The sequence below is a fragment of the Arachis ipaensis genome, chromosome B07 (assembly GCF_000816755.2).
Source record: "Arachis ipaensis cultivar K30076 chromosome B07, Araip1.1, whole genome shotgun sequence".
NCBI classification, from domain to species: domain Eukaryota; kingdom Viridiplantae; phylum Streptophyta; class Magnoliopsida; order Fabales; family Fabaceae; genus Arachis; species Arachis ipaensis.
In genome coordinates, this window is record NC_029791.2 from 125,438,969 (window position 1) to 125,449,013 (window position 10,045).

Below are 10,045 nucleotides of genomic sequence, written 5' to 3' on the forward strand. Positions count from 1 at the left end.
AGAAAGAAGAATTAAATATAAAATAAAAAAGTGTAAATAAAAAATTCTAGTATTAATATTTACTCAATATAACTGAAATAATTCATATATGTATTAACTAAGTCATATGTTGATGAGTATACATATATAAAAAAAAGTGTTTTTATACTTGGATTGTGTATTCTGTTTCAAGCCTTGCTTCCCCTATTTATATAGGTACTAAATCTAACTTTTCAAACTTCATTATTAATTAAATTTAGAGAAAAAGATAAATAGGTCTCTGACCTTTTGTCCCGCGGATATTTTCGTTCTTGACCATTGGAAAATACTTTTAAGTCCCTGACCTTCACAAAACTTGGAAGGATCAGTCTCTCCGTCCAAATACCTCCGTCAGACTCAACGTAAAAGTCTGATGTGGCTCCCGTAATGCTTGTCACATGTACGCATGGCAGACTTCCCTCTCACGCGTACGCATGTATCACGTGTACGCGTCGCCATGAATTCAGCAAATCCTCATTTCTTCATGAATTCTCCACTTTGCATGCTTTTTTTCCATTTTTTTCAAGCTATTATTGCCTTCAAAACTTTATATCACTCAAACAAATATATCAAGACATCGAATGGGAGAAAAGTAAATTAAATTTAGCAATTTAATAGCCTAGAAAGCACGTTTTCAATCATTAATCACACTTAGGAGAAATTCACAAAACCATGCTATTTTAGTAAATAAATGTGGAAAAAGTTGATAAAATCTACCAAATTCAATACAATATAAACCATAAAATTGTGGTTCATCAACTTTCCCACACTTAAACATTAGCATGTCCTCATGCTAAACTCTTGTGGTTCATCAACTAATATGCAAAATGTGTCTACCTACTTGGTTAAAAATGAATCAATCTCAAAGAACATATATGAACAAGTAGGGCTAAGATAGTATGATGATTTATGAATTCTACTAATTCAAATCTCAAAATGAAGTATAAATATACTTGCAAGAAGAAAGCTCGTGAAATCAAGGAACAAGGGATTGAGCGTCGAACCCTCACCAGAAGTGTTTGCACTCTAATCTCTCTAGTGTTTGAGGGTCGATTCTCTCAATTCTCTACTAATCTTGCTTTTTAAGACTTGCTCTTCTTCTACCAATCAACATATATTCAATGCATGGATACACATATCAAAAGGTCTTTTCAAGGGTTGTAATGGGGTTAGGGCTAAATTTAATTTACTTTTCTCCCATTCGATGCCTTGATATGTTTGTTTGAATGATTTAAAGTTTTAAAGACAAAAATGACTTAAAAGAAATGGAAAAAAAAGCATGCAAAGTGGAGAATTAATGAAGAAACGAGGATTTGCTGAATTTATGGCGACGCGTACGCGTGTGTCACGCGTACGCATGAGAGAGAAGTTTGTCAGGCGACGCATACGCGTGACCCACACGCATATGCGTGACAAGCATTATAGGAGCCACGTCAGACTTTTCTATTGAGTTTGACAGAGGCATTTAGACAGAGGAACTAATCCGCCCAAATTTTGTGAAAGTCAGGGACTTAAAAGCAATTTTCAATGATCAGAGACGAAAATATCCGCGAGACAAAAAGTTAGGAACCTATTTATCCTTTTCTCTTAAATTTATCTTAAAAAGGTAATTTCTTTATTATTAAAAAACTGAATCGCCTATTTAATGAAATAAGTCATACTTTATTAATAGACATTCGTATTACAAGTTTACAACACAACTAAACTTTTTATGAACCACTGAAAACTTCAAAGATCTTGGGACCACCGTAACGCAACATAAATAAGTAAACAAGCAATTTACTTCCAGTAAACAAGCAATTTACTTTTCCTTTAAGATTTTGAACACTTAGACAATTAAATGAATTAATTTTGACCAGCGTAAAATAATAACTAAATAAGATCATATAATATTACTTTTTAAAATATATTAGGTGACTAATATTTTTCTTTGTGCATTGCATTTAAATCAATAATACTAACTAATTTTAATTTTTTTTTGGTGACTTAATTAACTAATTTCAATTTATTTCTAGCATTTTTCTTTTATTGTTGGACAAGAGAACCTACTTAATTCTACGTAGACACTTATCATCTGATAACCAAATGGAGAAAAAACATTCTCTCGTTTTCCCTTATATTAATGAAAGAATTTTTATTAGTTACCTGGCCAGATTGTAAATGAAATTATGCCTCTTATATTATCTTATTTTACGTATAATATCTGATTTTTTACAATTGAATGGATCAATACAACTCCAAAAAATCTTATATATAGCAGAAAGAGGGTTATTATTTAAGTTTACAAAAAGTTATTAGGTAAAAATTCAAATGCAGTTAATTTTATATGAAATTGATAGTTAAAAATTATTAGATAATAATTTAATCAAATTTATCAAATTATTTAACGACTCTCAACTATTAACTTCACATGAAATTAACTATATATGAGTTTTTACCAGGTTATTAAGATAAAATTGTTTACTTTTGGGTACTTAAGTAATATATATAGTTGAACATGCATAAATCTTATGATTTTGTGGTTAATTTTTGGTTTATACTTAGCATAATTGATAATTGAATAATCAATAGAAAAAGTATAGGGTACTAACATATTATTTGCCAATTTATTGTCAATAATAATTAATTATTATATTTTAAACACATATATAAAGAGACACATTTAGAAAATATATCTATAAAGATACTTCTATTAAACACAGCCATAAAAAAGACATTTTTATTAGACACGTCCACAAAAACATTTTCATTAAACACAATTATAAATAAGAGTTGATAAAAGTTAGCAGAAATGCTGTTAGTAACATAGCGAGATTGTAATCAATACTTCCGATGGCTGAACTTGGAGCTAATTGACAAACGAAAATGTTATATTGAAATTGTAATAGACTTGAATTAATAAAGGACATCGATTCTACTCATAATTGGGCATGCAACGAAGAAAGTATATGCAACACTAGTAAATGGATGGCGTATATAATACAGGAAATATTTTAAGTGCATCGGGGAGTATCGGTGTACCAGTTATTTTAACCATTGATTTCAATTAATATATATTATATATATTTTTTATAATTCAGATAAACGGTTAAAACAACTGAAATACTGATACTCTCAGTGCACTTAAAATATTTTCTATAATACATAGTGTGTTCCTTATTAGGTCAATCATGAATTAAATCAATAAAGACGAATATCCACATTGGAGGCATGGACGAATAATAATGTGTACCTCCTTTTGATGAACGAACGAGTTGTTTTTTTCATCCATATGCAACGAATGCATTTGAATTTAAGATATGTAGCCCCCAGAAATCCACAAAGAAACATCACCGAAATTTTGTAAAATAGGATTAAAAAAATAGAGAGAGATTAATTAAAAAAAAAATTTAAAAATCTCCATAACTGATTGTCTAATTAGTGCGGCGTTATTGCTATATGACCATGGTTGGTTGCATTGTCTCTGTTCCTTTTTCCTTCGTCTTTCTGTCCACAAGCAATTTTCTTTGTGATCTAACAAACTAGGCATATCTTTGGTATTGGAAAGTTAAGAGAAAGAGGGGTGTCATCTTTTGACTTAATAACGCGGATTAGAAGCATTGATGACAACGATTTGTAATATAACTATATAAATAACATTATCAAGACATCAATAGTATCCTATCTCAAACCATGATTGTGCATAAGTGCACTATTATTAATCTCTAATACTAGTATAACCATCTAATAAACTTCCTTTGTATATATTATTGTTCCTTTGCATTTCACTAGCTTTATCTCTAATGACAAGACAAGAAGATAAACTTTGAATTTATTTAAGCAATCGCCTTGTAAGGATAAAACTCTATTGATTATCATTTTCTTGGGCAAATGAATTAATCATCTTCGGTTGCCTAAAAGAAAGGTATTCTGCCTATTCTCTTTAGAGAAAAAGATAAATACATTCTTAAATTTTTATCACCCGAATATTTTCGTCTTTAAGAATCAAAAAATATATTTATATTTCTGACTTTCTTAAAATCAGAACATTTGGATCCTTTCGTCCAACTGAAATTATGAAACGTAAAGATGTCTGACGTTAATGCCGTTATGCTGACATAATCGTAATGGTGTTCCACGTGGATGTAGCAAAAAGATTTAGGGGAAAAAAAATCCCCCAATCCTAAAATGATCGTTCCATGCTCAATCCAAAAACCCATGCTCAACCCAGAAACGGTGAAAATTAGTAAGAGGAATGCTAGGGGCAAACAACTTTTGTGATTTGTAGCCATCAAATAGCCATCAATGATGGTTTTAATGGTGTGAGATTGGTGTGAGATTTCATCCAATGGTTCACTTTTCTTTGCAGGTTATATGCTGGCCAAAATTTAACAAAGTTGCTGGCCCTCTAGACTTTTCCAATTAATAAAACTAATTTTAGAAAATAAATAAATAAATAAATAAATAAATAACTAAATAAAATGAAAGGTAATAAACAATCCTAGTTTATAACCTTAGGATTTTAATGGTTGAAAAAGAGAAAAATTATATATCTCTAATTGATGGATGGTTCATATTGAAGAGACTCACCTATAAATTGAGTTTTTCTTTAATTCATTTCAATCAAGTCATCCAGATAGAATAACATAATATTTCTTTGAGTAGTTTTCTCCTATATATGTAGAGAGAAGTGTGTTCTCCTTTTGTCAAGAGAGAGTGTTATTGTAGTCTCCTTGTGATAAAGAGAAGTTGTAATTCTCAAAGAAAGTTATTCAATTGTTTCCATATTTTATACAAATTTCTAATTTGTCATCTCTATATTTTGCTGTATCATTTGTCTGGTACCTAACAGTGGTATCAGAGCCAAAGGTTGCTGATTGATATTTTTTTTTTCCGCTGCGAGTTACCGTCTAAAAAAATGGCAGCAAAGTATGAAATTCCAAAATTCAGTGGGAGTAATTTTTTCATATGGAAATTGAAGATAAAAGCCATTATAAGAAAAGACAATTGCGTGACAGCAATTGAAGGTAGACCCACTGGAATTACAGATGAAAAATGGAAGGAGATGGACAATAATGCTGTTGCAAACTTACACTTGGCATTAGCTGACTCAGTTTTATTAAGTGTAGCAGAGAAAATGACAGCAAAGGAAATTTGGGATGCTCTCACCAAATTATATGAAGTCAAGTCACTTCACAACAAGATATTCTTGAAGAGAAGACTTTATACTCTTCGAATAAGTGAGTCCACATCGGCAATGGATCACATCAACAATCTAAATACGCTATTTTTCCAACTTTCATCGTTGGAATATACCATAGCGGAAAATGAACGTGCAGAGCTCTTACTTCAAAGTCTACCAGATTCATATGATCAACTTATCATTAATTTAACTAATAATGGTTTGACTGATTATCTTTCTTTTGATGACATGGCTGCTGCGGTTCTTGAAGAAAAATCTAGGTGCAAGAATAAGGAAGATAGATTAGAGAGCTCAAAACAAGCAGAGGCTTTGTTGATGACAAGAGGAAGATCAATAGAGCGTGGTTCCAGTGGGAGTCAAAGTAGACCAAAGTCACAAAGTAAGAAGCAGGTCAAATGCTACAATTGTGGTAAGAGAGGGAACTTCAAGAAAGATTGTTGGAATAAGAAGAGTATAGAGAAGATTCCAGAAGGATCAAGTTCTCAAGGATGTGTTGCGAGTACCTCTGATGATGGAGAAATCCTGTATGGCGAAGCAACAATTGGTTCTAAAGGCAGTAAACAACTCACTGATGTTTGGATTGTTGATTCAGGAGCAACATGGCACATGACTCCTCATCGTGATTGGTTTTGTACATATGAACTTGTCTTGGAAGGATCTGTATTTATGGGAAACGATCATGCCTTAAAAATTGTTGGAATAGGTACTGTCAAAATAAAAATGTTTGATGGTTCTATTCGTTCACTTCAAGGGGTAAGACATGTGAAAGGCTTGAAGAAGAATTTGTTATCGATTGGGCAATTGGATGAACTTGGTTGTAAGATCCATATTGAAGGTGGGATCTTAAAAGTTGTTAAAGGAGCTCTTGTGGTAATAAAAGCAGAAAAGATTGCAGCAAATCTATACATGCTTGTGGGAGATACTTTGCAAGAGGCAGAGGCATCATTTGCTTCAACAAGCCAAGAAGAAATGACGATGATATGGCATTGCAAACTAGGCCACATGTCAGAACGAGACTTGAATATTCTTGTAGTTATAATCTCATTCCCGGGCTCAAATCGGTAAACTTACCGTTTTGTAAGCACTGCGTTACAAACAAACAACATAGATTGACGTTTGGTAGATCAACTGCTCGGAGCAAGCACATATTGGAGTTGATTCATTCTTATGTGTGGGAATCACCAGAAATGTCCCTTGGAGGAGCAAAATATCTTGTATCATTTATTGCTGATTACTCTAGAAGGCTATGGGTGTACCCGATCAAGAAGAAGTCAGACGTGTTTGCGATGTTCAAAGAGTTCAAAGCAAAGTTAGAACTTGAATTTGGAAAGAAGATCAAGTATTTAAGGACAGATAATGGAGGAGAATATGTCAATGGTGATTTTCTAACATTTTGCAAGCAAGCAGGTATTCAACGACAATTCACAATTGCATATATGCCTTAGCAAAATGGTGTAGCAGAGCGAATGAATAGGACTCTCCTAGAAAGAGCACGAGCTATGTTGCAAACTGCAGGTTTAGCCAAGTCTTTTTGGGCAGAAGCTGTTAAAACCGCCTGTTATGTGATAAATCGATCACCATCAACTGCAATTGGGTTAAAGACACCAATGGAGATGTGGCAAGGTAAGCCACCTAATTATTCTTCTTTACATATATTTGGTTGTCCTGTGTACGTGATGTACAATTCCCACGAAAGAACAAAGTTGGACCCAAAGTCTAGAAAATGTATATTCTTGGGTTATACTAACGGAGTTAAGGGGTATCGCCTGTGGAATCCCACTGCCCGCAAGGTAGTTGTCAGTAGAGATGTGATATTTGCAGAAGATGAATTGCAAAAAGAACAAGAAAATGACAGCACTGTTAAAGAGATAACCACTGTTCAAATAGATGAAAAATGCAGAGAAGGTGATCTTTCTGAAGCAGAACCACAGCACGAAGAACAAGAAGTAGAGGCCAATGACATAGAAGTTCGTCGATCCACTCGATAAAGAAGAACACCATCATGGCACTCAAATTATGTTTTGACAAACCATAATGCATATTGTCTTTTGACAGAAGATTGAGAGCCAACAACTTTTATGGAGGCTATGCGCAATCCAAATGCTTCTATGTGGATAACAGCAATGCAAGAAGAAATTGAGGCATTACATAGGAACCATACCTGAAAATTTGTTGAACTTCCAGCAGGTCGGAAAGCCATTGGTAACAAATGGGTTTACAAGATCAAACAAGATAGTAATGATCAGGTGGAACGATATCATGCAAGATTGGTTGTCAAGGGATATGCTCAGAAAGAAGGCGTTGACTTCAATGAAATATTTTCTCCAGTGGTGAGACTAACTACTATTAGAGTAGTTTTCGCTATGTGTGCTGCATTTGATTTACATCTAGAGCAATTAGATGTAAAGACTGCTTTTCTTCATGGAGAACTTGAAGAAGAGATATATATGCTCCAACCAGAAGGTTTTGAAGAAAAAGGAAAAGAAAACTTGGTTTGCAGATTAACTAAATCTCTGTACGGTCTAAAGCAGGCGCAAAGGTGTTGGTACAAGAGATTTGATTCTTTCATTATTAGCCTTGGATACAACAGACTTAGTTCAGATAATTGTACTTATTACAAGAGGTCTGGTGATAATGATTTCATCATTCTACTGTTGTATGTGGATGACATGTTGGTGGTAGGTCCCAACAAAGATCAAATCCAAGAATTGAAGGCACAGTTGGCTAGGGAGTTTGATATGAAAGACTTGGGACCAGCAAACAAGATTTTAGAGATGCAAATTCATCGAGACAAAAAGGATAGGAAGATTTGGCTATCGCAAAAGAATTATTTGAAGAAAATCTTGCAACGCTTCAACATGCAAGAATGTAACCCAATTTCAACCCCACTTCCTATGAATTTTGAATTATCCTCAAGTATGTGTCCTAGTAGTGAAGCAGAGAGGATGGAAATGTCTCGAGTACCGTATACATCAGCAGTGGGAAGCCTTATGTATGCCATGATCTGTACAAGGCCAGATATTGCTCAAGCAGTTGCGGTGGTAAGTCGATTTATGGCAAATCCGGGTAAAGAGCATTGGAATGTTGTTAAGAGGATCTTGAGATACATCAAAGGGACCTCGAATGTTACATTATATTTTGGAGGATCAGAATTCATTGTCAATGGATATGTCGACTCAGACTTTGCAGGTGATCTTGATAAACGAAAATCTACTATAGGCTATGTGTTTACACTTGCAGGAGGAGCTGTGAGCTGGCTATCTAAATTACAGACTGTTGTAGTTTTATCTACTACAGAAGCTGAATATATGGCAGCTACACAAGCATGCAAGGAAGCTATTTGGATCCAAAGGTTGATAGAAGAACTCGGACACAAACAACAGAAGATTTCTGTGTATTGTGACAGTTAGAGTGCCTTGCACATTGCAAGGAATCCTGCTTTCATTCAAGAACAAAACACATTGGAGTACAATATCACTTTGTTCGAGAAGTAGTAGAAGAAGGAAGTGTTGATATGCAGAAGATTCACACTAAAGATAACCTAGCAGATGCCATGACAAAACTAATCAACACAGAAAAGTTTGAATGGTGTAGATCCTCATACGGCTTATGGAATACATGAGCAACATGAATTTTGAAAATTTATCAAAATTAGCTTTTTGGGAGATTGTGAAAATTAGTAAAGCTAATTTTAGAAAATAAATAAATAAATAAATAATAACTAAATAAAATGAAAGGTAATAAACAATCCTAGTTTATAACCTTAGGATTTTAATGGTTGAAAAAGAGAAAAATTATATACCTCTAATTGATGGATGGTTCATATTGAAGAGACTCACCTATAAATTGAGTTTTTCTTTAATTCATTTCAATCAAGTCATCCAGATAGAATAACATAATATTTCTTTGAGTAGTTTTCTCCTATATATGTAGAGAGAAGTGTGTTCTCCTTTTGTCAAGAGAGAGTGTTATTGTAGTCTCCTTGTGATAGAGAGAAGTTGTAATTCTCAAAGAAAGTTATTCAATTGTTTCCATATTTTATACAAATTCCTAATTTTTCATCTCTATATTTTGTTGTGTCATTTGTCTGGTACCTAACTTCAATAATCTTTCGTCTTCTGTTTCTGTGTTTCTTGGTGAAGATTTTGGACATAACTTTGAGATTTTCTTGAGTTTTCACGAAGATTTTGAGAGATTTTGAGTGTCGTTTGAAGTTTGATCGTTTCAGTTTTGATTGAGGGAAAAGAGGCGTTTTTCATATTAACGTTTGCACTACAAAACAGTTGCGGGAGCGCATGTTTACACGTTTTCTAATCTGAAGTTTGTTTTTGTTGGATTTAAACCAACTTAGTTAGACATAAATGATAAAAAGGCTTGTATGTGTAGTATAACTTTTGATTACTTATATGATATTCATTTTATGTTAGTTTCGCCATCTTAGCTGGAGGAACCATTATTCAGGAATTATATACACCAAATCAACAAAAATTGAAGTGACTTTGCAAGAAATAAGAAAGTGTATTAATTGCCCATAATTTTATGCGAGCAAATTATTAGAATTGATTCTGTCTACGGCTAAGTAAGAGAATACTTCGAATTAAGCAATACAAATATACAATGGACTTTTGTGATTGAAAATTAAAACTTAGTTGAATAATTAAATAACTTAAAAATGGAATAGATTAGTTAGACATCTATGCAAATGTGTTATGGATGAGTATTAGTTAATTAGATGACAAAACCTTAACATAAAGGTAAAATTAATTCTTCAAAATCTTAACATAAAAGTAAAATTAGTTCGTATGTATAAAATTATCATAAATTATATTTATATTAATAAATTAT